We start from the raw sequence: 26,646 nt of genomic DNA, 5'->3' as shown, positions 1-26,646 counted from the left end.
GACAGCAGAGGATAGGAGTGGTTTTCTTGTAGATGTGTCATGTATTTTAGTGAATGCCAGACCTCTGTTTGTGCTCTCTCTTATTCACCTGTCTGAGAGCCCTTTTTGGACTGTGCTGTGCTCTTTTTGGGGTGCTGGGGCCATAGCAAACAAGCAGTATAGCTCCTGTAGCAAAGGACTTCTTAAGGTGCCACCCCAAGTGCCCTCAGTGGGAAGAGATCCTAATGTCTGTTAATCATAACTCCTTCCCTCAGGAATCAAGGTCATGGCTCTCCTTGAAGCCTTCAGCAGATAAAAGCAGTCCAAGCAGAAAGGGGGATTTAATGGGGTGAGAAGAGAGCAGAGAGGGGCTTTTTGTTCTGTCCTACAGATCCTCTAATTGGGGTTGGTTCTCATCTCAGGGTAGTGTCAGTCCAGGAGTAATTATTTGGGTGCAATCACATGGTGAATTGAGGTTGAGGGGTTAAAGGTGGGTTTATTAGGCATGAACCTCTGCTGCTGAACAAAAGCATCAGGTGATACTTCAGGCAGGTAGAAGGGGGAGTGCATCTGACGTGCAGCAAAAAACCCACATATTGCTGTGCTGGTAGTTCATCTAAAATTCATTTTAAATGGGCTGTGCTGTAAGCTGAGGTGTTACATCTCCTGAACTGCACAAGTGCAGGGGCTCTCTGTGGGGTGTTTACCTGGGTGGCTTTGAGGATTGAACCTGTGTTCACAGTGCTGCCAGCCCAAAGGGGCTGGGATGTGGCTGTTGGCAGGGGATGGGGCTGGCTGCAGGGTGGTGCTCAAGCTCAGCTCTTCCTGCTGCAGCCTCACCACCCCTGGGCACAGCAGCTTCTGACTGTGACTTGTACCAACACCCATCCAGGAACAGCTCTCCAACAGCAAAGTGCTCTTCAGAGCTGCCACAAATGCCTGGTGTGAAAATTCAAATGCCTGGCTTAGATGAGGCCTGAAAGCCATTTTATTTGGGGATTAGTTGTGCCCCGCTTATCACATATTAAAAACATAGTAGGTTTATCTTGCCTGCTCTACATGCAAACAGGCAGAAGCCACTAGAAGTGCCATGGTAACAGGCTGGAGCGATGCTGTCTGCAGTGCTGCAGGTGCTGTGCCTGCAGCTGCTATAGGTATCACTGAGCTCTCTTGACAAAGCATGGGGTTGTGAGACTTACTCTAAATATTTGCCAGAAAGTTTGCTTGGGGATGGTGAATGCTGTGACACAGGATAGCTAAAAATAGAGTTCTTGCTGGTAATTTTTTGGTGTTTGGTTTCACGGTGTGAGATGTGATTTTCAGAAGGGTTGTACGTCTCTGTTCCCCCTCCCTGTTCAATCACAGCATCTTTGAAAATCAGGCCTTTTGTGCCTCCCAAAATCAAGCTCTTAAATAGAATACAGAGTAATGGAAAAAATAGATCTGGAAGTCATGCTAGTGAGGGTTTATTATGGGGGTTGTTAATGCCCCGTGTGTCATTTTAGAGTTCACCAAAGGGAGATTGGAAAGGAAGTCTCACAGTTGTGTGGGACTTGGGAATTAGCTACACAGGCTTTTCAAGTTGTTTATGCCAAAGAGAGACAAAAACCTGAGGAGGAAGAAGTGGGCTACTGTGAGCCACAAATAACTTGATCCTGCCCTTGATGAAGTGAATGCTGCCACTCTGTATTGTCTGTGAGAGAAGGCTGGGAGGCTCTTGCAAACCCTACCCTAATTAACTGACTGCTGCCTTAATGCCTCCCAGGAGCCTGGGGTGATGCTCTGTTGTGTGCTGTGGGAGCCCACTTGGTCCTGAGGCTTTGCAAATCATGTTCAAGACCTCCTGAGAGGTAAGTTAAAAACATGGCTTTTTCTTAAAAGAAAGCCATTCTTACTTTGGGAGCCTGTAGAGCTTTCTGGTAAGGAGGCTGCTTCTTGCTTTGCGCTGGAGGTTCTGCTGAGGTAGAGAGGCTCAGAATTGTTTTGCTGTTGGCTGAATTGTCTCTGTTTACCATGAATGTATTTTCTCCCTGAACCTGGGTATGAGGGTCCTGTTTTCACGTGGAAGGGTCAGGCTTTGAGGTGGAAATGGGTGTAGTGCCCTTGAATTTTTCCTGCTGGGTCCCTAGCTCTGTGCTTTAAGGTAGAACTAATTTGCAGGGAGGTTCAAGCCTGTGTATCAAATGAGCAAGACTTTCTTAACTAATGACCTTGAAAGACTGGCCTGGAATGGGTGGACTTCTAATTCACCCTTGCCTAGTGATGATCTGACCTTCCTGGTGTGGGGAGTTAATGTGCCTCTTCCAAATGAGGGATGAATGGGTGTTTTACAGCTGTCTTTCAGGGAGTGGAGGTTCTAATAAAAGCCACTGTCCCTAAGCAGAATGTTGTAATTCTCTCTGTGTGTTACTATGGTGCTCCAGAAACTATGGATTGCCAGGTACTCTTTCAAAATAATGGGTTTTTAAATTATTTATACCTTAAGGGTCAAAAAAGGTTTTGTTTTGTGAGGTTACAGGAACAACTGGATGAGTCAGAAGAACAATTGACAGGGCCATTGGAGGAACCTTGATATTTCTAACAGGAAGTTTGTAATTAAGCTGAATCACCGTGTCATTTGTGTTACCCAGATCCATGTGTCCAAAAGATATTATTAGCCTTGTGTTGCAGGGCTGTGGCTCCATTCACAGAGCTGAAGGTTGCTAAAGCTTGGTTTTGTTAGCTCTGCTTGTGGTGCTACTGCCTTGAAATGGGATTTGAGGTGTGGGAGCACCAGGTCAGTGCTGAAGTACCATGGTATGTGTTGCTAGCTGGGGTTTCAGTGTGCATCCAGCCTTTCTCATAATCAGGCACTTGTTGCTAAGTCTTCACTTTTCAAGAGGCCTCCTGTACTGTCTGCAAGAAGAGTAATTTCCCACAAGGCAGCCACATTTCCTTGGTGCTGATCTTAATTAGGACAAGTATGACAAATAATGTTGCCCTTAAAACTTAATGAATAATTTTCCCAAACAGTTGTTAATTATTACATAAAGCCACTGCCCTCGGACTTCACTGATGTGATGCAGAAGATGCATGTTTCTAAATATCACTGTCAAAGTTTATTCATCTTGGGCAATGAGCTGCTGGGATGGAGCAGGCCTGTGGTAGCATGAAAAGCAAGTGCCACATGTGAGATGTCCTGGCATTAGTTTCATTTAAGTCTCTATGCTTATGACAAAGAAATTTGTATCTGGGCTGGTAAACCCAGTACCCCTTAGAGCTGATGAAGGGGAAGGGACAGCTTATCTGGCCAGTGTCAGACAGCAGCTTCCAGGGATGGAAGGTGCCTCATTTCTTTTCATGAATGGCACAGGCTATCTTAGGGATTAACTCTTGTTTTGGCATTTACTTCTGGTGCCAGGAATTCCAGCTTTACACAGCTGGAATCACATCATCTCCCTGATGCTTCTGAAGCTTGTGGGTTTAGTAAATGGGATCTCAGTGCTGCCCAGCTGCTGGTACCCCTGTATCACACTGGGGTCAAGCCAGTCCTCTGGTTCCCTCTTTTGTACCTCACACAACCTTTTCCAGACCTTTGCTGAGCAGGCACTGTGTTTGCTGCCTAAATCCCAGGGATTATGTGATTGCTGAAGTGGTGAACCCGAGGAGGGCAGCTTACACTAATGCGAGCGGCGGGCAGGAGCTGGAGCCCCTGCAGCCAAATCCAGCCCTGCCCATCTGTCAGAGCTGCCCTCCCTGGGCTCACAGGTTACCACTGAGTTTGTAAAGGCTGCCTGGTGGGCTGGGAGCTGCTGCATGCTGGTTTCAGCCAAGGCAGATAGGCACAGAGAAGGCAGCTGTGGGGTGGCTGTTTGGATGGACATGAGAGCATCACAGAGCCTGCTGAACCCACAGCCATGGGCCTGCTCCTCTCATCGCTTCACCTGGCAGCCTCATCAGAGCCTGTCTCCTGAATGTGCCTCTTTTGCTGCTGATCTTGTCTGTTACACGTTTTGGTTTGTGTTTTTATTTCTTTGTGTGATCTGTTTTCCCTCTGTCTCTCTTTGCACATGCTCCCTCCCTGATGCTGTGCTCGCTGTAGCATCAAGGCAGCCAATATGAAGAATGCAAGCAGTGAGGTTCATATTGGGTCTTTTTTTCAGTTGTTAGTTTGTTTTTTCCTTTTTGTTTTGTGTGATGCTTGTGTCTGTGGAATATGGGTGAAAGGAGAAGAAAGGGATGTTGGAGCACCTCTGCCCAGGTGGGTGCAGGCAGCCCTGAGCTCGCATGGAGTGGATGCTCAAGCTGTGTCTGCATCCATGCAGGCAGGTACCCGAGCTGTGCAGCAGCCCCTGTGGGCACAGAGGCCACCTATAGGAACCAGAGCTCTCTGAATAAAATCTCTGTCCTGAGAGAACACATGAGAGATGCAGACTAAAATTTAGGTCATGCCTAATCTGTATCACAGATTAACTTGTTCCATGGATCCTCATAAGCATCATGGATGTGACTATGTAATACAAATGAGATGAAAGTAGGTATTATGGATGGGCATAAGCAATTTATATGTTAGTTTATATATTTGCTAATGTGTATAAACATTTGTATATTCTGATTGTTATTGACCCTTTATGTGAAGACTTTAAATACACCCTTCGTATAAACATTCCTGCAGTCTAACAGTGACCTGCAACCCCAGAAAATGTGCCTTCTATGCTTTCCTGCACTAAAACAGTGTTGTACAGTCTCATTCCCTGAAAAGACCTCAAATGGAGAATTCCCTCTGTTTGCTGGCTGCTAATGAATTTCACAGGTTCTTGTAGGGAAAACTCTGAAGCTTGTAGTATTTTCTCCTTATGCTGAAAAGACCAGTGATGAGGACAAAGACTGCCTGTCAGATCCCATCCGCTGCTCAGAGATGCACCCTCTTCCAAATCTCGACTTATTTTCTGTGGCAGCTCACTCCAGAGCTAGATCCAGGGCAACTGGGGATCATTCCTTAGCAAGCTCCATGTTTGAGGAGATGCTCAGGCTTGCCTGAGGCTGTGGGATAGCGTCTTCCAAAGGGTATTCCAGGCCAAGCCTGGCCTGTTTGGGAAACATTGTTCTGGGCAGCCTAATCTGTGGAGGGAGAGAAGTTTGCTGACTGTGTTAAGGATCTTAAGTGTAAGAGGCAGCCAATTTATTACCAGGCTGCTCCTTGCAGCAGGTTTTTGCAAGGTGAAGAAATGAAGCAGATGATTAGATCTGTGAAGAAACAGAATGGTGATGCACAGCCTTCCCTGGGGTGGCAGTGAAAACCAGTCGAGCACATCTCTCCTGTCTTGCAAAACAAACGTGCTTCCCTCGTAGATTGAAGGAGCAGTCTGCACCTGGATGTGGTCTGCTATGGCTGCTTGAGTGCCCTGTTATAGGGGAAAACCCCTTGTGTTTAGCTCAGCCTGCTGAAAAAGCTGTTTGCAATCAGCAGAAGGGGCTAGAACTGAGTCCCACCGCCCATGTTTTATCCACCTGCTCTAAAGCAGCCAGTGGCTAACCTCAGCTGCAGCTGTCCCAGAACCTGGGGCTAAAACCCCAGAATATCCAGTCCTCTTACCAGTCAGATTTCCTCTAGGTTGCAGTGCTGGGCTCGCAGCAGTGAGCAGCTGCTCCCTGCAGGAGGTGCCCCCGTCTTGGTCGCCCTGCCAGCTCTCATGGTGGGGTTAAAGTGATGTGCTCCACAGGAGCTGTCCTTTGCCTGTCAAGCTTTTTCCCTCTTATGTTCCACAGCCAGGTGTTTGCTGGGCCAGGGAGAGCCTCTGAATGTGCATCCATACTTAAAGGGGAGGGTGGCCAGCTTGTGAGTGATCTGAGGGGATGGGGAGAGTAGGGGCTTCTGATGCTGAAGCTGCAGAATCCTTGAAGGCAGCCCGGCTTTGCTCAGCTGCCTCCAGCAACTGAGTGCTGTGGCCTTCAGGAGCAGGTGCCCCACTCTTCCCTGCCCTTTGGCTTCCTAAGACATGCAATGTGTATTTTGTGTCTTGGCTACCTGGAAGCAGAAGGTACCTTCTGTACCTTTTATGGTGAGGGAAGCCTTGTGAAGTTCTCCTTGTGAGTTACGAGCTGGATGGAGCTCATCCATTCTTACCTGGGAAATGACAGAATGAGCCCAGCCCTGAGAGACTCTGGAGCCTGGGGTTAATTTAAACAACCCAAATCAGGTGCCAGCCTGAGTCCCTGAGGCAGCTGAAGGAGTTGGACTACACTCACACATGTTCCTAATAAAGCTCACCCCACTAATGCTGTGCAAGAGACTTCTTCCCTCACCTCTGGCTGGGAAATGTGGGCAGGATTTAAGGGATGTGTTCTCTTGCCTGGTGCCTGTCTTATTTGGAGCCTTCCACCTGTGTTCACTTAGTGCTTCATTACACCACTAGTGGTGTTACCTTTGCAAAGCCATGCTCAGATAGGACGGGAAACAAATTTACATGACAAGAACTCTTCCTGCCTCCCTTGCTGCTGGGGCGTGCTGCTCGTCCTGCTTCTTCATCACCCCAGTAGATGACTCCCTTGCAAAACTCATCTGATACCACAGTGGGAGAGAAAAGAAAAGCCTGGATCAGGAAAATCATGGCCAGCAGGACTAGGGAAGAGATTGTTCAGCACTGGTGGGGCCACACATCGAGTGCTGTGTCCAGTTCTGGGCCCCTCACTTCAAAAAGGACTTTGATGTCTGGAGCTGGTACAGAGAAAGGAAATGAAGTTGGTGAAGGGTCTAGAAAACTTCTCTTAGAAGGAGCAGCTGAGGGAACTGTTTAGCTGTTTAGGCTGGAGAAGAGTAAGCTTAGTGAGGATCTCATTGCTCCCTCCAGCTCTGAAAGGAGGTTGAAGTGAGGCGGGGATTGGTCTCTTCTGCCACGTCTCAAGTGACTGACAAGAAGAAATGGCCCCAAGTTGCACCAGAGACAGTTCAGTTTAGATATTAGGATTTATTTTTTTCTGAAAGTCTTTAGGCATTGCAATGAGTTGCTCAGGGGTGTGGTGGATTGACCATCTCTGGAAGTGTTCAAGAGGATCTGCACGTGGCACTTGGGAATATGGTTTAGGCGCCAATATGGTGGTGCTGCTGCATTGTTGGTTGGACTGGATGATCTTGAAGACCTCCAACCTTAATGATTCTGTGAAAAGGTGAATCAAAGGACTGTGCCAAATCTGTTGTGATTATTGAAATTACGATTTCAATAATCTACCTGGAATTAGGTAGAATAATGCATAAACCCCAACAAAACTGAAGAAATACTGAAAATACTGAGTTGTTCTGGAGTTCTTTAGTAATGAAATTAACAGTGAAGTGAATTAAAAGCAGTGTAAGATAAGCCACAAATACCTCATGATTGTCCTCTATATTTCAGAGCTTGTCTTTGAGACTTGCATGGAAGAGAGCTACCGTGAATGAAATATGGAGAATATAAACAAACACAGGTCATGTTTTATTCAGTTGAGAGAGAGGCAAGATTTAAATTACAGAGATTTGAATTCTGAGTCTGAGGCTGGGAGCTGCAAGTTCCAAGGATGGCATAAATTACTGCTGTATCATCATTTAATGATATTTAAGCACTTGCAGTCCACAGGCAGCATTTTTTAATTGTCTTGAAGGCGTAATTTAATTGAGATTATCCAAGTAATCTTCCAGATAAAGTCAAATCCCAAGGTGGGATATTTTGGTCATTATGGAAAGATGTAGATAGAAAAAAAAATCTGGTTTTGAATGTGTAAGGCTTATCAGTTATTTCATGTGTGAATGATCTGATAAAGCCTTAACAGTAAGAAATGTCTTTTTAAAAAACACAACAGATGACTATGTTGAAAGTACAGTTTCTAGAAATGCAATTCCAAAATTAAGAGCTACCTCTTAAAGACTGCTTTTTCTTTTAGTAGGTAGACTGTTGGATATTTTCCCTTTTGGTGCTCACTTCTCCCAGTAATGCTTCAGGGCATTTCATTCATTGAGGCTTTGTGATGACCTGGGGCATGGCTCAGGTTGCAATCAAAGATAGCATGGATTGTGCTCACACACCACTGTTACAGGTGGAGGGAGTGTGCCAAAGGGAATGATTGCCTTGCACCTGAAACTGCTGGCCAAGCTCTTGCTAGTCCATTCAGACTGGTGAGGTTTTATGTGTAATGGTGTGTTGTATTTGGAATGTCTCTGTTGATGCCTAGGCTGGCTCTATCCACTTGTGACTGCTGATGGTAATCCATCTCTACTGTAAATCTAAAGTCATGCTTTGGCTCATGCCTCTGAGTCTGAAGTACTGCCACCTTTTTCCTGTTGTGTTCCCCCCTGCAGTCATGGGCAATATTAATATTTCAGTCCTCTTATTTTTGAGATTGTGCTGTTCTTGCTAGTGAGATTTTCACCTGTGATTTTGGTGTCTTCAATTACTCTTTTTCACTGTGTTTCTCAAAACTCTTCTGCCCCTATGTACCAGTGAGCAGATGTTTCCTCTGGAGATGCTGCATTATGCTTAGGCCTTGCCTGCATGTGGGGAATTTCCTTTTGTAGCTCTGTGAAGTGGCAGGTCACAGCCACATCCCTTACAGTTGTCATTCCATAGCTTTAGTTCTGTGTGCTCTGGGCAGCTCTCAGAGTACCCACCAGCAGTGCTGAGAGTGCACTGCACAACCTCTGAGCTGGGATGAGTGCACCACAGGGCTGTGACCCCCCAAAGCCTGGCTGGGTATTGGCACCATGGGTTTCTAAAGATGCCATGACCATCCTGGCTTTCCCTGGTTGATGAAGGCTTAAAAAGTTTCACCAGATTTGGGGGGAGCAGGTGTATCTCCTTGCTGCAGCTGTGGTTGGAGGATGTACAAGGTGATCATACAGCCTGTAAGGCATGTAACTGCAGTGCTGTGGGTTCTGGAGCAGCAGGAGATGTGAGCAAAGCATCCTTCTTCTCAGAGCCACCAAGCTTTGTGTGCTGAGAGCAAGCTCCTTCCACACAACTACTCTGAGCTTTTGCACTCATGCACTCTATATTGACCTCACATAATGGATGTGGCTGTGACCTGCAGTGAGTGCTGGACATGGCTGAGGAGCAGGCGGCAGGACCAGGCTGCCAGTGGTGATGGTGGGTCCATGCCACCCACAGCCCTTCAGCAGACAAGGTCTCTGACATGGCTGGATTGTTGGGTGCATAATTCTCTCCCAGATTTGGTGAACTTCTTGCAAAGGAAGCTCAGATTCTGGTTATGTATGCTGAAATTCAGACAGCTGCAGTCACAGTTGTCACTGCTGACTGCAGGGGAGAAACTGTGTCTGATTAAAGAAAAAGAGGCTGGAAAAAGATGGAAAAAAAGAATGAAAAGAGCACATACAGGACTCCACTAGTTTGGATTAAAACCCAGACAAGGGACTTTTGCTCTTTGTCTGAATGACTTGCTTAAATGACTGGGGGGATGGGGCAGGGGAAGAGAAGGTTCCTGTGATGCTGTTTGGAAATGTCACTCCTCGCTGTTCAAATACCACATTGCACTAAGTCTTGTAAATCACACGTCATTTCCTAATTAAAAAATGATGAGCCTAATTGTGTCTTTCACTGCTGTGGCAGAACCTTGCTCAGACAGACGTGCTCTCTCTCAGGGTCTCACTGTGTAATCCACCACGCCTGCCTCCTGCTTTCCTGTTCAGAGCTAGACTGATCACAGAAAAGGGTAAAGCAGGTGACCAATTTTCAGTGCTGGCAAGGGGATTTTGAGTGACTGATTGAAAGGAAAAAGTCTATGAAAGCCTGTTTTCTGTGTGCTAAGCCATGGCTTGGAATTGTAGTCCAGGCATAAAATACCACTACAGTAGGGTGCTGAAGAAACGTGTTGGCTTTCTGGTTCTTGGTCTCTTTGGAGACATTGCATCTGTATCACTTGCTTTGGTGCAGCATTGGGATTCATAGTACCAGTTATAAAATATCTTTCTGGATATATCTGTCCTGAGAAATTTTAGAAGTGCATTTTCTGCTGTGGTGCAACTCTCCTCAGCAGAAAGAAATTGTGCTCTGTAGACAGCACATGCAGAAGAGTACTTAGAAATTTTATGGGCAGAAGTATGGGCTCGTGGTAGGCATTTCAAATAAAGTAAAAGTGGCTGTTTTGCAAGCTCTGGTTGTATTTTTTTGTCTCCTTCACTAATTAAAGTAATGAGTGTTGCTTTAGTTATCCTGCTGTGAATAGCAAGCCACTTGGGGGAGAATTAATATTGACAGGAGCTGTTAGATATTTAATTTTTTTTTGTGTGTCCAATGAGGAAAAAGAGTTTGTGGACCAAGCATAGCACAAGTTTCTGTGGCCTCCCATGGAGACTGCCTGCTGCTCACCCTCTGTGGCCTCCACAGCTCAAAGCCCCATGTGCTGCTGTGCAGGCTCTTAGCCAAGCTGACCTTCCCCTCTGGTGCAGCAGGCTGCTTTCTGCTCATGTCCTTTTTCATGTGATTTATTTTCCCAATTAATAAATGAGTGAGTGTGTTTGTGAGGTCAGGTTGGTTTGCTCACTGCCGGTGGTGAGGAGCCAGCCAGTGGCTCTTCCTACCAACCTGCAGCCCAGCAGACAAAAGGACCATCTCTTCCAGGTGCCTTGATGTCCCTCTCAGTTCCTGTCTGCAGGGTAAATCCCATCCTCAAGTGATGCTGAGTGCATCTTGGAGCACAATGAGAGCTGCTGTCTTTAGAGATCCTAAAGGAGAGAGTGATTCAAAAGACATGGGTTTGTTTACCTGCAGAAGTTAGAGGCCATCCCTTGTCCCAAGACAGGGTGAATTCTGCCTGAATTACTTACTTATATGCACCAAACAAGGGCTTTATGCCTTACCCCCAGGTAACCTGCTCTGGATCTTCACTATCCTCACTGTTAAAAATCCTTTCTCTTGCCTACTCTAAGTCTCCTGATTTAAACCTTTTGGCTATCCTGACAATTAATCTTCTCTGCTTGGTATCTACTTTTCATGTCTTTAAAGAGAAGTATCAAGTCTCTCCTCACCCTTTTCCCTCCTTATCTGCCTCACCACCAGTTAGTCCAACCTTTCCTTTAAGGCCAAGCATATCTGGTCACTGATGACACCTGTTGGTCCCCTGAGTGTCCCTTCTGAAACACATGTCCAAGGCTGCATTTAGGTTTCCTGTTGAGATCCTAGAGCTGTTGATTCCTGGGTGATACTTTGCCTCCAGCCCTCCCAGGTGTTGCAGGGTGTTTGTTGATTCTGCCTGGTGTGGATGCACACAGTGCTTGTGGGGCACTGCTTGCTTGTGATTAGTGGTGATGCCCTGATCCTTTTTTATTAAGTTGCTGCTTTACCATCTCTTTGTCATCCTGTATTTTTCCACTGTCCTTCTGAACTGCATCCAATTTATTTTCAGCTTGATGTTTTTTTCTTATTTTGCTTTCTTCTCATCTAAAAACATAAGCTATATAGCCTGAAAATATATAGTTGTACTACATGTAAGGAAAGAATAACACTGCATGTCACTCTTACCTTTCAACAGATTTAGCTAACTGACTGTCCTCTCTGAGGCTGCATGGAATTGTTGTTAGCCACATGGAATATTCCATCAGAACAGTGCCAATTTCCTTCTGCAGCCTCTCAGAAGAGCTGTCTTGTAATGCTGGATAATTAAGTTGTACTTCTAGTGCCCTTTTAACCAAGGATACCATCACCTTGCTTTAAGCTGGAAATTCACAAGGAAAGCTTATACCTGAGTCCTGACCCAGCAAGATCCCATGTGAGGTGCTACCACAGAGAGGAAGTGATGCTGGAACCAGCACTGTCCTGTGGGACTGCTCTGGTGGCAGAGATAAGTGAAGGGATGCTCTGGGTGGGTGGGTGGGTTAACCTTGTGCTGTGTATCACATCAGAGGGAGAAGAACTGGCTTTGTGGACTCCTGTTACAGGGCTTGCAAGGGTTTTTCAGGGTGAAGAGAGAGACGAGAATGTTGACCTCACGTTCAGAAGGCTTGATTTATTATTTTATGATACATATTACATTATTACTATGCTAATAGGAATAGAAGGAAAAATTCTCAGAAACTAGCTAAGCTAAGAATAGAAAAGGAAAGAATAACAAAGTTCTGTGTCCAGGCAGAAAGCAAGAACAGCTCTGCTGTGAGTGGTCAGTAAATCCAAACATCCACCCGAGACCAATCACGGATCCACCTGTTGCATTCCACAGCAGCAGATAACCATTGTTTACATTTTGTTGCTGAGGCCACAGCTTCTCAGAAAGGAGAAAAATCCTAAAGAAAGGATTTTTCACAAAAGATGTCTGTGACAGACTCCTCTGTGTGTGTGTGATTTTCTGTGGTAAGAAATGCCTGTACCACTGTGGAGCTGAGCTCAGCACCAGAGGTGTCCCCCAGTGATGCTGTCCTTTCAAGCACATGCCACACTTCCCTGCTCTTCTCCCTTGGCAGGTGCTGTCTGGGTTTGATGGCATGACTGCTGTGTGCGGATGCCCTGGTTTGGGTTGCCACAGCCCAGCAGGAGCTGTTTGCCTCCTAACCCTGGGGAGCAGGGAAGGGTACAGGCTGCACGCCTGCTGTCCCCTGCTCAGGCCAGGGGCTGTGGTTCCAGTGCCAGCAAGATGCTGGGACGGGTTCAGAGATGAAATTGTGCTGGCTGGGGCCTCTCTGTCCTGGGGCAGGACTAAGGCAGGTATGCATGTCCTGCAGGAGTGGGCAGTGGTAGAGGCACGTGAAGAGATGGGCACTGATCAGTGCAGGGAGCTGGGTGTCCTTGGTGGCTCCTCCCTCAGTGTCTGCAGGCATTTAGTGGAGAAGATCACATCACTGGTGACTCCTATGTCAGCACTGGAATGAGTCAGGCAGAGCTATGGAGCAGCAGTCCAGGCTGGCCACGTTTGTTTTTGAGGCCATTGTGCTTAGCTCAGTCTTGGGAGGGGGAAAGAAAAAGGCAATGGAGAGGTGGCAGCTTCTCTGCTCCTGCTCCCATCATTTCAGAGTTAGATTAGATATTAGGAAGGAAGAAATTCTTTATTGTGCAGATGGTGAAGCACAGGTTGCCCAAAGAAGTATTGGAGGCCCCATTCCTGGAAGTGCTCTAGACCAGGCTGGATGGGGTTCTGAGCAACCAGTCTAGGGAAAGGTGTCCCTGCCCACAGCAGGGGGACTGGGACTAGAAGATCTTTAAGGTCCTTTCCAATCCAGACCATTCCATGAAATACTGCTTGACTCCTGCCTCAGTTTCTTGAGCACATAATTTCCCAGGAGTGTGGAGAGATTTAACTGTTACACAGATTAAAACAGAAACAGCAAGGGCTGGAGTGATGTGTCTGCTGAAGCAGAAAGTGGGGTATGGCAGGAGGCACAGAAATGGCAGTTTTAATTATAAATGAATTTATAATGCAATTTGCACTTAATATATCTGGCACAATAAATTTTCCATGGGAACTTCAGGATGCTGGGTTGAACAAATTGAGTGCAGCTTTCACTAAGTTGCACAAAGTTGCTCTAAACAATTGCATTTGTAATTCAGCAATTTCCTGACCTTTGCTGGGTGAATAAATTTGGACAGTAGGATGAATGCACAGACACAAAGATGCTTTTTGCTTGACATTTAGATACTATTAATGAGCACAAGTAAAAGAATAAAATTCTAGCAAATGCAGGTTATTTCAGTAATTGGAACAGTAATGATTCAAATTTCATTTTATATTTACAAGTTTATCACTCATGTGAAGCTTTCTAAAGAAAGCTGCAAAGCCAGACACGAAGTTAAAAGTAGTTGGTTTGCTTTCTGAAAGAGACACTGCCTGGAAATCACCAGACAGGAGAAGTTGCAACTCAGCCCATGAATCCAGGTTTCTGGCCTCCCCACAGTGCTGTTGAATTCCAGGTAAGAAGATCAATAAAGTCTAGTTTCTTGTCTCTGGGTTCCAATCTAATTCTGGCTGTGGTTGTGATGGGGTGGTGGTTGTGCTCTGGTCAAATGGCAGACCTTGGGATCATGCATCAGTTCAGAGGTTGCTCAGTTAAGGTCAGGGACTCTCTGCAGATTGTTTTACCAACTATCAACCTGCAGAGAAGTACTTTGTGTTTGCTGATGGTATTCTTTCTGTTCTTCTTTTTTTTTATGGATAGATGGAAGGTGGAAGTATATTTTCATCTGTATATTTTCATCTTATATCTTTGATCCCTGCCCAAAAGCTAAGCTGTAACAGAGGATATGACAGAAATGTGTTTATCCAGATCATCGTTCTTAGAGATGGTGTAAATCCAGCAGGATATAACAAATTGTTGTTGTTTAATCTATTGACAATTTAACAGAGAATGAGGTGTTTCTCATGCTGCTGTAAAAAGCTAGTGTGGTTAATTATAAGAAGGAAATGAACAAAAAATTGAGGAAACAACCTCCTATGTTTATCACACTGGATAAAACAGCAAAGCAGATGGAGAGGAACGAATGCTTGAAATATTGTTCATGGAGAAGATTAGTTAGTAAATAACTCCATTATCTGTAGACAAGTGTGAGCAGATGATTTTTATTTGGTTTTGTTGGCAGGTCAGAAGTTAGAGGAGGATAAACTCTCCTGTGGTCATGGATTTGTGATTTGTGTATGTGTGATTACTTATTTAGTCCCTCTGTGATTGGGAATAATTTCTCAGTTTCTCCTTGTAGAAATGAAAACAATGGCAATTGCTTAACTATTTGGAAGCTGAAACACTCTGAAAACAGATAAACCTTTTTGTTTTCTAAATAAAGTATCCATGCAGTGTCAATCCAAAGTGAAGCTATAATGTATTTAGTTGCAGTGGTTGGACAGCGCCTGTTTAGTCTGATTGCTTCTCCTGCTCTGATTATCTTTTGCAAGTGCCAAGGAAACTTTCCATTTGCTGCCTAAAATGCAGGACTCCAAAGTGGCCAAGTCTGTCTTGGTGGTGGTGCCTCTGCTGTGTCCAGGCTCTGGTCCCACTGCAAATCACTGCCATCATTAGTGCTGACTGTCAGACTCTGCTGAGTACATCATCCTCAGGGTACCAAATGCTTCTGACATTATGCAAATTTTTGTAATAGCTCAAGTCTTAATTTGCTGGCTCCTGTGTGCAATGAAACTAAGGGCTGGGAGCAGACTCCAGGAAGTTTTTACCCTCTCGATGTAACCCATTAGTCCTTTCTCAACAGTCACAAACTTGTTTGGGACCATTTCAATAATTATTTGTTTTGGAGTTATCTGGCAATGTGGCACCAAGATTTGCAGCACACTTGTGCATTTGAGCTGTGTCAGATCTTGGTGACTTTGATAAAAGCATCTGTGGAATAGGTGGGATGTTGGTGTAAGGACTGTGTGTGTTAAACCTCTGTGCTGAATATTCTTGCCTTTATCAGACCTGGACATGCCTGGTCACTGAACTGGTGTGAACCCAGCCAGGGGAAAGTTTGTTGGAGCTTAGAGGGGAAATAATTGAAAGTCTTGTCCTGAACTCTACTGTTTCACTGAGCACAGAGTTCCTTTCTGGGTTAGGTCCGTTCCCAGGCTCTCCTGAGACTTTTATGAAGATAAGTCATTCAGGAGTTGTCACAGCTCCTAAGTACTTGGAAGGAAATGACCCAACTCCAATCTGTCTAAAAATACAATTCAGTTTAAATGTGTGCAAACAGTGGGAAGACAGCAAAGGACATACCTTCAGGTCATTCACCTTTCTTAGAAACCTCCTGTAAATCCTCCTCTGGAAGAGCCTTTGATTATTAGGCCCGTCTCCTGCAAAGTGAGCACATTTTGGGGAGAGAACTGATGATCTGGGGAGCAAAGAACCAGGGATATGCATAAAACATGAGGTTTTTTGGTAACTTGTGTGGGATACTTCTGAGGCCTCACCATGACATTTCAGTGTAGATGGTTTGATTCAGGAGCTCCTAGATACAAGCATAGAAGACAGATCCTGATCTGCAGAGTTTACAGCTGTGGGAGCAGCAAAATTAATGTTTAAGTTGTTTATTGTTAGAGGCAGGCAAGCAAAATGTCACGTACAAAAAATTTCTTATAAGGGTAATGCTGAAGTTTAGTTGGCAAACTTGGAAACTTATAATTGTCTTGTAGATCAAGGCCTTTCAGCTGATTTTCTTTGGATGCCTCCCTCATTCCTGCACTGCCCTCCTCAGATGTTTCTGTGGCTGGATGCAGTGATTGTCTGTCGATTGCTCAGTCAATAGGCAGCCACAGCAGCTGCCCTGTGCTGGATGCTAACAAGCACAGAGGCTGATCTTGCAGGCTCTCCTCATTGAATTTTGCTTACAGCACCACAGTCAGTCACTTGGTAGGATGAGACCTCTAAATGGTCCCCATGTCTTTTTGTGTTAGCTGTCCACGGACACAAAAGCTGTGCTAGAGAATGATGCCCTTTGCAGGAGACTTTGGACTGTGAGAGAAAGACTCAAAAGTTGGGGGGGATTGGTGCTTGAATAAATGTACTGCAGGGTTTTATATCCTTCACTGAAAAGTCTGTCTGGATTCAACAGGGATAAAAATAATGGTGAAAATAAATTACATAATCTAGATTCTGAGGCAGTTCTGCTCTTTGCATATGGTTTCTGGATGATCCTAGAGAAGAACTACTTCTCCATTAAAATCTAAAGAATATTGCATGTGAGATGTGATGTGCAATGTTCGTGGGCACACTGATGAAGGCAGCTGGTAGCTCTCTTGCAGGATCACAGGATCTTGGAGGAGAAGCTGGATGCTTTCATAGCCTGCAGGGATTTGCTGTACAATGATTCCTGGTTTGAAGATTTAATCTGGGCTGATATAAACTATCCAAGAGATCACAAAATAACAGAATCCTTAAGTTTGAAAAAGACCTTTAAGATCAAGTCCAACTGTCAACCCAGCATCACCACCATGTTCACCATCAAGTCATCAAAACTTTGATTTCCTCTCCCTTTCAAATACTTCAGTTTATTTTTAATGAACTGTAGTATTTGTGCAAAGAAGAACACCCCAAAGGCCTCCAGTTCACATTGTCTGTTGGTTTTTAGGTGTTTCTAGGGCAGAAACTGTCTTTTTTCTTGTCTTGGACAATGCCTGTTGTGTTATTGGCACAAAACAGGTAGCAGCTACTACTGTGAGAATGCAGACTGCAAGTTTCTATCCATATAGAGTGGGACCTGATTTCAGTAAAGTTTTCAGCTCACAGGTCCTAGGGTTTGACCTCTTAAAAATTGTTTCCATCACTTACTCAACAAAATACCTCACTTAGAAAATCCAGCACATGCCAGGTTTTGTCAGAGCAACCTACACAAAAATTGTTAGGTTTTCCTGTATGAACTAGGTTGAAACACTGGAGCATTTACTTAAAAGATGATAATCTGGCATGTTTAAAACCAAAGATTCTTGCTCCTCTAATTTTAGCAAACAGAGCTGCTGCCCAGGAGCTCACAGTAGGTGATGACATTTTCTTGAATTCTCTAGGTCACACTGCCCTGTTTTTTAATTGGTACCAAGCTGGGCTTCTAGAAGCAGTCAAGTATTTGGTCTAAAAACCCTCACAAAAACACTTTGTCAAAATTAAGTTTTATTTCAATAAGGAGTGTTGCCCAAAGGAGCACTGATGAGAAAACTGATAGTGGAAAAGAACTTCTTTGGTGTTGCTTGTGTTTAAAGGCTGCTACATGGATGGCTCTTGCAAAATGACTGCTTTAACCAGTCTTGCTTAAAATCTGTATAAATCACTGAAAGCCAAAAAAAACCCCCTGTGTTAAATTAACAGCTTCCAACATAACACAACTGCTTTGGAGTGCTGTATCTGAGATCCCTGTGGCTCTGAGACCTTGGGTCTGTGGGAGCCTGACATGCTTCCAGTTGTTGTTAGGCTCCTTTTGCATCCCTGCTCTCCTTCCAGAGGTTCCCAGCTGTCCCATCTCGTGTCATGTGTGATTGTCCAGAAGCTTTGGATGGCCAAAATGAGCCGGGTTAGGGAGGTTAAAGAAACCCTAAACCAAGGCAGAATAATTTTTTTTAAAGCTGATGCAGATCACTTTATTGGACCCGGTTTAGGGGCTGATTACACGAGCTCTTATGCTGGAGGATTGGAGGGAGCAGACAGCTTCAAAGGGGTAAGAGATGGGCTTGGGTGGAGGTGACATTCACAGGAGGTGACTGAGCAGCTGAGTGCAGTGCTGGGTGAGGTGGGGTTGATGGAGGTGACATTCACAGGAGGTGACTGAGCAGCTGAGTGCAGTGCTGGGTGAGATGCTGTCCCTGGGCCAGCCAGGACAGGTGCTGGATGTCCTGCCACATCTCCCTGTGAGGTGCTCACCCTCCAGAGCTGCTCCAGCAGCCCGTGGCTGAGGGTGGATGGGTGAACAGCTCACTGCTCCCTCAGCCCTGTGCTCCTGCCAGGGTGCTCTGGGTGCTCCTGCCAAGCTTGACCAGGTGCCCTGGTTTGACAGCACCAGGTGGTTGTTGTCTGAAGCAGATTTTAACCTTCCCTCAGACTGTTCTGCTTTCTGAGGAAGATGAAGTAATCTGGTGAGCAGCTGGGAACTGCTCTCTGCTGATCTCACTAGAGCAGGAGAGGACAATTTTGAATTGCTTTAAAAGCTATTTGAGTTTGTACCTGTTGAAAACCTCCTGGCTGCTCTCTCTTTTAATGTATTTTTTGCTTTCTAAGCTTCCTTTCCTCATCTCATCTCAACAACATTCCTATGTCTTTCCTCGAGCATAGTATCTCTCTTATAGACAGCACTGCTCTTCTGGGGTTTGGGAGGAAGTGCAGGAGCATCACGGGGAGAGCGTTGCTCCCTGGGCCAACCAGCTTCCCAGAAAGGGAAAGTCTTGAGCTTTTTCTGATTATCAGCCTCTACTTAAAACACTTGGAGCATATACAAAGGTGAAGCTCTCTTAGTGAGACCCTCCCCTACCTACTGGAGGCTGCTCTCTGCTACTGCAGTGTCTCTCAGTGAGGCTCCAGATGCAGCTTTGCCACTTTGGAGGAGATAACCACAGTCTTTTCCAGTCTTTGAATTAATGGAGACTGGAATTGTGTGGATCTGCTTTGGCATGTCACTGTGACCCTTGTGTTGATTTCCCAGGAAGTATGGCAACTTGGGACAAGCCAGGGTGTTTCTGGCAGCAATGTCAGATGGCAGAATGGCAGCAGGTCTGTCAGGGCAGGGTAGAGGTATGGGTTTTTCCTTATGAAAGAAAGAAAAGCTGTGGGGCAATCTGAGCAGAGCAGCCATGGCATTACTGCTTTATCTGGGAGTGAGATTTAGAAACAGGATTTGGGTAATAAATGCAGGCTTCATGCTAGCTACTAAAGCAAACACAGAGTAACAGAGATAAGCCTGCTGCATTTATTCATGGATCAGAACCTAATATAGAGGAACACAGAAATACTTTGTCAGAGGAACTCTGCTCCTCTGGAGAGTACTTTTAATTGCAGTTCCCTCAAGGCAGCTGGACCCCATTTATGAAGTGCTGCAGGGGAGAAAGAGCTTGTGACCTCTTTTGGCCAAGATCAAGGACTCGGACTCAAGTGACTGCTGCATAACAAATTGCTGTTCCTTACCTTCTGGTCTTGTTCATGTATTTGCTTTTAGCCATGGCAAACATGGAATAATTTAGCTTGATTTAGAGGCACAGGTGAAATCTAATTGCCACATGTGTCCTGGAGGCTTGGAGTGAGCACAGACTATTGCTGGGGCCCGGAGGAGGCTTGTTAAGCACAGCAGTTGTATTGTGACCCTCATGTCTGCTTTAAGATGAGATAGGGCAGGGTGGTGCAGCAAAAGGAGGTGCAAAGCAGGAGTAATGGTATTGAATCAACACCAGCCAGCAGCTCCCTGACAGAACAATCCTTCTGCTTTGGGGCACAGGAGACTCGCAAGGAGAAGTTAATGTAGGATTTAAAAAGTTTTACTGAGAACTCTGTGTCCAAGAAACAGCATGAGAGAAGCAGAACAGGCAAAGAAGAGCTTAAAAAAGGGAAGCAGAATTTGTTATGATTTTGATATGATGGAAAAAAGGATCTGTTAGGTAGGAGCTAGATGGAGAATGAGGCTGCCATAGTATAGCACTCAAAAGAATTATGGAGTGAATGAGGGCAAAGTGCTGTGTCTGAAGCCAGCAGTCACCAGGCTGTGGTGTTGTCCGTGAGCACCCCAGCTTGGGTGGGGTTAATTTTTACAGTGGGTAAAGAAAGAGCATTTTAACTAGCAAGGGAAGAATGCACTGATAAATCATCTGGGAAGGTTATAAGCAGTCATCAGCAGAGTTTTCAAGAACAAGGTATATGAGCATGTGCCAGGGACAGGCTAGGATCCTGTGCTTCCCTGTCTTGGTGGAATCACTTAAATGATTTTTGCAGTGTCTGGTTCAGCTGCAAGGAATATCATCTTTCCTCCTGTAATCAGGAAATGAAGTCATTAGTCATGGGAGGCCTGGGAGGACAACCTGAAATAAGGCAACACTTTTATCATCCTGAGTCTGTTTCTGCTGCTGAGGATGTTGAGAATGAGAACCAGAATGGTGGTGGTGCCTACACACAGGATATGTCTGGGTTAAGGAGAAAGCTTTGAGATGAGGTTTAGGCAGAATTTTGACTACTGATGCAGTAAAATGCATGAGTGTCTTGGTAAATCCTGCTCCCCATCACTGCTCCTGGTTGACCAGGGGCAAACAGAGGTGGAGGTGTAGTTCTTTGGGCTCTTTTCATTGCATCCCAGGTGGAATGGTGGGAAGAGACTCATATGTGCACTATCTGAGTGGGCTGTGGCTGAGTGTATTAACAAAAATAAATCCAGATTGTCCTTGAAAGGTATGTATTTCAGAGCTTCTGCCTCTCAGATATTGTCTTTTCTTTCAAACCTGATTCTTAGGCAAATGGTGGGGCTCATCTCAGGGTTATAACCTCTGCAAGTAGGAAGGACTGAATTCAAGCCCAGGTTTGCTTTTGGTTTGCAGTAGATAATACACAACACGCATTGCATTGTACTAGATTTGGACAAGCAAGGAGTAAAAAGGTGCAACAAAGGTACCTATGTAAAGATAGGTGTGATTTGAAGAGAGAGCAGCCTCTTTTCAGAGAAACATCCTTCTCAGTTTTCACTATTTCATGTATATGCAGAAGTAAGCAGTGCTTGGATGATTGGTAGGATAGAAGCAGCAAGCTATCAATCTTTATTTGATTTAATATGTCTTCCAAGCATTTGGTTTAACACTCAGGTGCACACATAGATATTTCTGAAGTGGGCTGTTAACCTGAATCTTAATAAGGTCAACAGTCTTAGTGTAATCCAATAGAGCAGTACAAATGAAAAATGCTCATCTCAAACCATCTTTGTTTTCTTGTCATGTTGTATGTCCCAATCACTCAAGTTTGTCCAGTTAATAATAATAAAAGGCAGCATGAAAGAGAACTGTTTTCTTGGAAACTGAAAAAGGTTGTGTAAGACTGTGAGCCTGTGAAATTCTGTCCTGGATTGAAACTAACCTCACCCATAGTCAAAAATTCTCAGGTGTAGTGTGTTGTCTCATCTCATTAAGAATGAGATTTTCAGGTCCCAGCCCTTCCTAGGGTACCTCTAATAGAGTGAACATCAGTGAATTAGGATGGTTTTAAACAGCTGAGATGGCTTTGAAAAAGGAAACATTTCTGGCCTGTTTGTTTTTGAAAGCAAGTGCCCTAGTCTTGGCAAAACACAATTTTCTGCACAATAACTCATATTGGGCTGTGTTTTGGGTTTGTAGGGAGGCAAGGTTAATAACACCAAGGTGTTTTTGCTATTGCTGAGCAGGGCTCACACAGAGCCTTTTCTGCTCCTCACCCCACCCATCAGTGAGTGGGCTGGGGGACACAAGGAGCTGGGAGGGGACACAGCTGGGACAGCTGACCCTGACTGACCCAGGGACATCCCAGACCGTGTGGCCTCATGCTCAGCACAAAGAGCTGGGGGCAGAAGGAGGAAACAGAGATGTTGAGAGTGATGGTGTTTGTTCCTAGAAGTCTGTGTTATGTGTGATGAAGTCCTGCTTTTCTGGAGATGGCTGAACTGCCTGCCTGCCCATGGGAAGTGGTGAATGAATTCCTTGTTCTGCTTTGCTTGTGCATGTGGCTTTTGCTATTAAACTGCCTGTATCTCATCCCTCAGCTTCTCTCATGTTTATGCTTTCAATTCTCTCCTCCATGTCACTGGTGAGGGTGAGCAAGAGGCCGTGTGGGGCTGAGCTGCTGGCTGTTTTAAACCACAACATATACAAAATACTTGAGGGCTTCAGGTCTGGTGGAAACAGCTGGGAGGGCATGTAGAAATAGCATCCAGGATGGCTGGAATGGATGCTCACTAAATGCCTCAGTCAAATCTGGAGGGGCAGTGATGAGGGGAATCTGCTGCCACCACCATCTGCTGTTTTGCCTGTTTCAGAGCCCCACCTAGAGATGTCCCCACAGACCTGTCAGAGCTAAGAATATCTGGGCTCCTGCATGCTTTCTCCCTGTCTTATTCCATGTCAGCCTTCCTCTAGCATGTCTTTTAATAAACCATGTCTGAAGGGAGAGGGATGGCTAAAGATGGTTTTGAAGTGAAAGATGATCCCTCCGGGGTAGCATGGTCAGGGGACCAGAGGCACTGATCCCAGAGTGCTGCTTCAGCTGTCTCCTGCCCTCTGGGAGGGAAGGACAGGGGCTGACAAGCTTTTACTTGGAATTCTCCTGATCTCTTACGATGTGGAAATGTTGATGTGCTTAGGACTTAGAACCAAGGAGTCTGCATAATTAATACCATGTTTTTCTGTTGCCTTTATCTGTCATCTTGTTACCACCAATTACATGAAGATCACATGCAAATAGGATGCAACATCAGCTGTACTTCAGCAGGATTTCTTTTTACAGGTAGATTTTACTGAACCTGCTGCATTGCATCAACCCATTGCTGGTTATCACTTGTCTTTCCTGCATTTCACTGTGTTGCTGCTTAGGGATAAAGCTGTTTAACTGATCTCTAGTTGCTCTTCAGTGTTTCTGTTGCATTCAGCAATGTATATTACAAATATTTTTCACCACTGGAGAAGTGGCAGCTGTAGCAGATTAAGGAACTGGGCTGGTATCAAAAGAGACAAGGGTGGAGAGGAAATATGCTTGGCACTTGTGGTTTCTCACAAGTCTTTTTTAGATGGAAAGCTGATTTCTCTCTCCTTTTTAGTGCTGCTCTTCAAGTTGAAATGGAGAGCTGGAAATAGAGAAATAAGTGATTGCTTTGGAGAAATGCTCTTACCATTTGTGATTTGACCTTGTGCCAGTGCTGCTAAGTCATTAACCAGTGAATTGACTAAAATGCCTCCTATGAATCACTGAAATCACTCTCTTAAGATGGCAGCTTGATTTTCTCCTTTGTTCCTTGCCTATTGCCACCTTCCCTCGGACTCTGGCTCTGAGCTGTGTTGCTGTAGCTGTCTGCCTGTCGTGGCCCGAGAGCCAGCTGTGTCCTGGTTACTGAGCAGCAGTAAGTGGGAAAAAGTGGCCCCCATTGCCCAAAAGCAGAGTAGACATAGGGTGTGATGAGCCCCTGTGGTGTCAGGTTTGTCAAAGCAGGTTTGGGCTGTCTGCTTGCAAAGGAACTCAGAAAGACAGGCTGGGAGAAGGCGTGGAAATACTGCATGGGGGTGCTGAAGGTCAGCTTGGTGCCCTTTACTCTTCTTCCTCATCCAAGAACAGGGGAAATGCAGTGAAAATGGAGGTTAGTGAGTCTAATGGCCGTGAGGAAGCTGTTCCTTAGGTCTCTTTACTGTGGGCCTTTACTGAGGCCAGGAGCTCAGCATTTTCCAAAAACAAAGACACCCGCATGGGTGATGAAATTCCCCGTTTCAGGGCAGAAAAAGATGGTATGAAGTTTGTGTGTATCCTGTTTCATGGGAAATGCCAATGAGGGCAGATGCTTCCCTTTGCAGGGGGTTGGTCAGGGCCGGAGCTCCCCGAGCAGTCTCCCAGCCCATCCCAGCAGGGAAAGCAGCTGTGGGGTCAGCACCACCTCGACTGGGCAGAGGCGTGCAAGGCTTCCATGTGTGCCCCGTGCTGAGAGTGGAGTTGGTGCATTAGAGCTGTGTTACCTGCTCAGGTGGAAGTCTAACAGCTTTCTGTAGGAGCAGAGCCAACGAGCCAGACCTCAAAAACGTTTAAAATGAATTTCACCTTTTAAAACTTCCAGCATGACTCTTTTTTGTCTCAGCTTTTTAGTGGCCACCGTGGCACTTGAAGCTAACTGCACTTGTGCTCTGGCTCAGGAAAAAAGCATTTGTGACAGGCACTTGTCTGCAGAGCCCATTTCGGCTGTTGAATCCATCTGTTTGATCCCTTGGGAGCCTTTTAAGCCCTAAAGAGCCGGTGATCCTTCTCTGCCTGCTCTGTGCTGGGATCACACAGATGCTGTGGCCAGTCCCTGTGAGCCTGGGCAGGCAGTGCCTGAGCTGCCTCCTGGCCCGCAGTGGGTGCTGGTGGCACCGGAGGACAGCTTTGATAGATGACATCTCATTTTTCCAAACACGGGTTAAAAAGTTTCAGGCTGTTCAGTTTGGAATGTAGTATTGTTTTCCTGCTCCAATTTTTCTCTGTTACCCTTTTCCCACCTTTGCTGCCTGTTTAGTCTGGGAGCTGGAGGGCTGGAAGGCAGGGAGAGCTTGGAGCGGGTGTCCAGGCTGTGGTGCAGCCTCTGTCCCTGCCAGGGAGCCATCCCCTGTGGGCATCACCGACAGATGGGCCATGCCTAAACAGCAGCTTTGTGTTAATTGAGTTAAAAACCAGCACAATCTCATCGAGTAAACAGGATTTCTTAGCTCTGGAACTACTTTCTTTTCTTGTTCTCGCCTCACGTTGCGTCTGTTTTGGTTGGAAAAAAAGTAGAAAAATCAAAACTCAAATTGAGTCAGTTTTTAAACTTTTTTTTCAAAAAAATGGTTTCTTTTTGAGGTAAAGAAAAAAGCAAATCTTTCCACTGACAGCTTGGAATAGTGTGATTTAGCCACTTCCAGAAAACTTTTAACTTTCTTTTGAACTGTCATAATTTTTTGTTTAGTTGAGCCAGGAAAGAGTAATTTCAGTTCTGTCCCTTGATGTATTTGCCGGTGTGGTTGCCATTATTTTCTCTCTTTGATAGAAGCAATTGTCATGTTTCTGTGTGCCCTGGGAGGCCCCAGCTGCCACAAAGGGCTGCAGTCTGATGGGATGTCAAACCTCAGAGCGCTTGTTAAGCGCCCGTGACTGGCAGCATCTGTGCATTTGCAATGACATCTCTAAATCCATCCAGGATACAAAAGTACTCTGAAATTGTAGCCTTTATGTGTGTGTGTGCTGTATGTTTTATTTATAAAGCTTTTAGAGATAGCAGCTTGTTCTCTAATTTATTTCGGGTTGGTGAGGAGGAGGAAATCTCATTGGCAAGATAGGGAATTTGCATTCTGAATTTAAAAGGAATGTAGAAAAAAAAAAGAATTAAAAAATTTCTAAGGTTCTGGGACATGTTTGTGTGAATAATAATGCTTCCAAAATGATAATGGACTGTGTGTCATCCATTTGTAGAACTGTAGAAGCTGCTGTGATAAATAAAATATGTCACATTTTAAACAGCATGGGGCCTGTGAGTGTCACTCATCAGATACAATTAAACATGAGAATAATTGCCTGCCTGCTAAGTGAAAAGTGGCAATGTCACAGTGCCATGTTCAGCTTTTGTTTGCTCTGGACAGCCAGTTAAGGGCCTGGCCATGTTTGATGAGGAGCTGTGAAGCCAAAGATGGGTAAATCTGCCAGACTCTCTGCAAAGCCAGGACTGTGCTGTTATAATTCAGTGTTTAAACCTCTCTTAGGTATTTGTAGGGGCTGACCATGCCTGACACTGCTGTATCCTTGTTCCCTGCTGGGTGTGGAGTCCTTGCAGCACCAAGCACCAATGCACTGCTTCTTCACAGCGGTCACATGCACCTCACTAGGATGGTGTTGTTGGGTCTCTCCAGCCTGACAGTGAAGTCTTTGAAAGATGTCCTGATTTAGAAGAGGAAGAGATATTCCAAGACATGGCCCCAGCCCTTGGGAACCTCTAGTAGCAGCATTTCTTTTGCACAGCTTTAGAGGTGGATCAGGACCTGTAGAGGAGACCTGAGCTTGCCTTGAGGAGGGAGGGAGATGCAGACTGGCTCATCTCTGGGGTCAGTGCCGTGCCTGTGTTTCTGTTCCACACCATGGTGGGATTGCTGCTGACTGGAGATGAAACTCTCTGGTGTCAGAGATGTGGCAGGTGGGATGGTTTCTACAACTGATGGAAAGGCACCAGAACATCCTTTTTTATTCAGCCCGGGCCTGTTTCTCTTTGCTTCCTTTTGTTTCCAGTTCCTGGCATGTGTTGGTGCTAAAATTAGAACTCTGAATTGCTGTCTGCTCATTAACTAATAATAGGCAACTCCTTAGATGCAGATCATGGATAAGTGCCTATTAGCCATTCCAGGTTTCACTGTCTGCAAATACTTTACTGGAGACAATAAATGTTTCCATGAAATTACTTGAAAATTGCTTTTGGGATCCAGGTGTTGTAGTCAGATGTGAGAGGAAATGTCCATTTTTTAATTTGTTCTCTTTTCATTGACCAGGTCTTTGTTGCTTCTAAGTATTTCTGTGCAGATATAAAGTGCTTCCTCTTCTGTGTGGGTCTCTAACACAGC

The 26,646-nt window shown here is 45.3% G+C and overlaps 1 protein-coding gene across 1 annotated transcript in view; it reads left to right on the top strand.

Annotated features, from left to right (window-relative positions):
• Positions 1 to 1,701: 1,701 nt before the first annotated feature.
• HPCAL1 (hippocalcin like 1) overlaps positions 1,702 to 26,646 on the top strand; it is a 255,292-nt gene continuing 230,347 nt past the window's right edge. The window contains exon 1 of the mRNA XM_058019621.1: positions 1,702 to 1,829. The gene's annotated coding sequence lies outside the window, so the exon portion shown is untranslated. The remainder of the gene's footprint in view (positions 1,830 to 26,646) is intronic.

The sequence above is a fragment of the Melospiza georgiana genome, chromosome 3 (assembly GCF_028018845.1).
Source record: "Melospiza georgiana isolate bMelGeo1 chromosome 3, bMelGeo1.pri, whole genome shotgun sequence".
Taxonomy (NCBI): Eukaryota; Metazoa; Chordata; class Aves; order Passeriformes; family Passerellidae; genus Melospiza; species Melospiza georgiana.
The sequence above is the reverse complement of the archived record's forward strand: the minus strand, read 5'-3'. Positions and strand labels throughout refer to the sequence as shown.